This window comes from Psammomys obesus, unplaced genomic scaffold, assembly GCF_907164565.1.
Source record: "Psammomys obesus unplaced genomic scaffold, mPsaObe1.curated_primary_1811, whole genome shotgun sequence".
Lineage (NCBI taxonomy): Eukaryota > Metazoa > Chordata > Mammalia > Rodentia > Muridae > Psammomys > Psammomys obesus.
This window is the reverse complement of record NW_026596134.1, coordinates 9,149,949-9,152,380: the sequence shown is the minus strand read 5'-3', so window position 1 is coordinate 9,152,380 and position 2,432 is coordinate 9,149,949.

The following is a 2,432-nucleotide window of genomic DNA, read 5'->3' as shown; positions in this document are numbered from 1 at the left end:
CCCCCTCCGCCCCGCGGGGCTCACCCGCCCCGGGACGTGCGCCCCGCTGCACCGCGCGCGGCTCCGGGGAGGACTCCGGGGGATCCCGGGCCGCCGCCCGTGATCGCGCCCGTGCCTCGAGCCCGAGCGAGGAACACGCCCTCCCGCGGCGCCGATCCCGCCGCGCGTGCTTCCCGGGCGCCCGTGGAGCTCTCGGGGCGCGCGCGCGCGCGCACCGCCGTGTCCACCTCCCGCCTCCTTCGCCCTCCCGGCCCCGGCGCCCGCGCTCACGCCGCGCACACGCGGGGCCTGGAGCAGAGCTGCCGGAGGAGGAAGCGCGGGCTGCCGCCAGGGGGCGCCGCTGAGTCTTAAAGGCGCCGCCGCTAGTGGCGGGGTGCTGGACGGTGGCCAGTGCAGAGTGTGGGGTGAGGGAGTCGTGGTGTGGGCGCCTTGTGTCTGTCTTGGAGGGCGGCCAAACCACTGGGCTTCGTTGCTCCTTGGCAGCCCAGCGGGATTGGCCCCGAGGCAGTTCGTTGTAATTGTTCTGAAATATCTCCATAGCTGCCCCCAGGTTCACACTCTGGGGTCCCTTTCAACGGAGGGAGGGAAGGGACAGCAAGAGTGCAGGGAGCATGTTGGGGGGGGGGGGTTTTTTTTTTTTTTTTTTTTTTTTTTTTTTGCCAGGTGAAGGGTCATAGGTCGGCGTCTGCCTCGGTGCCTGGATTCTCCGAGCCACCTGCCCTGCCCGGCCATCAGAACGATCCAGACACAGACAGGAAAAATAGACATTTAAGCTGGCTTTGGAAATAGAGACGATTTTTGAAGGTCTGAGATGAGAAAAAGCTCGGATTGAAGAAGGAGAAGCGGAAGTTGTTGTAGAATGGTAGACATGGGCCTTGACCGGACTTGACTCTTTTCATACTGACCTTGGGCAGTGTCCTTGGTCCCCCTTAGTTCAGTTTTAGCAAGATTCCTGCTGAGTCAGGAAAGTTCGCCATCCTTAGCATCGGATCACCCGAGGCCTGCCTACAGTAAGATTCCTGTCAAGGGGGCTGGAGAGATGGCTCAGCTAGCAAAGGCACTTGCGGCCAAACTGGCAACCTCGAGTTCAATTCTCCAGGACTCACGGGGCGGAAAGAGAGAGCTAACTCCTACACACACGCTGTGGCATATGCACACACAAATAAATAAATGTAAATAATAATAATAATCCTGTCGAGCAAATTGAGCCAGAATCCCTAGAGCCCTGGTGTTTTTGCTCGGTAATTCTCCACCCACAGATGGCCTACTCTGCTCCTTGGCTCCGACTTCCCGTCTTTCCTTGTAGCCAGAGTGGAGCTTCTTTGCCTGCCCGCTGTGGAGCCTGGGTGCTTCTTTAAATAAAATCTCTGAGTTTAGTTTTTCCTTAAGTGGAGAAAAGCATGAGAGGGTTAGAAACAGGGTGCCCAGGTGGTTCTGGAAAACAGGGACTTCATATCCTGGACTGTGGGAGCCAGGAGGCCAGGGGCCACAGCAGCAAGGCAGAAATTCCCACACCCTGGCATAGGCTGTGGGTTTCCCTGGAGCCCTTGGTCTGGATGCTCATGTTCCTTCCTTCCTTCCTTCAACAAAAGCAAGAAAGGCAGGGTGTGGCAGGGTAGCACTGGCCTAGAAGTCCAGAGATGAGTAAGGTGGACGCAGACAAGCTGTTGACTCCTGGGGCATGTGATTCGAGCCATGTGAGAGGTGCAAGGGCTGGGGTAGTCTGTCCTGGTTTGCTGGGAGCCTTGAGAAAAGATGAAGCCGGGCGTGGTGGCACACGCCTGTAATCCCGGCACTTGGGGAGGCAGAGGCAGGCAGATCGTTGTGAGATTGAGGCCAGCCTAGTCTACAAAGCGAGTCTAGGACAGCCAAGGCTACACAGAGAAACTCTGTCTTGAAAAACCAAAAGAAAGGAAAAGAGAAGATGAATAGGAGTTTGGGGTGAGGGGCATTTTTCTAGATAAAAGCAGCGGTCAGTGCAGTGGTTCAGAGTGTGGAAGGGCAAGAACAGCGGGCCTGGTTGGGAAAATACAATGAGCAAGGAGATGGGAGGGATAACTAGGGGGACTGGGGAAGATACCAGGGCCTGGATCATGTGGTCACCTCCTAATGTGAGCTGGATGAAGTTCCTCTGTTGCCTTCATCTGTGATATTGGCAGGAAATGCTCCACCTGGAGATTCCTGGAGGGCTGACTATGCTAGCAGGGTCCTGTCCTTCAGGGCAAGTGTGTGCAAGGTCCCAGCTGTCCCCAGGCTCACAGAAAACCCTTCAAGACCCAGCCTCAGGACTGGCTTTCTTCACCCTGATCAAACTTTGAGGAAGCAGAGGCAGGTGGATCTCTGTAATCTCTGTGAGTTCAAGGCCAGCCTGGTCTACCAAGAGAGTCCAGGACAGCCAAGGCTACACAGAGAAACCCTGTCTGGGGGCAGGG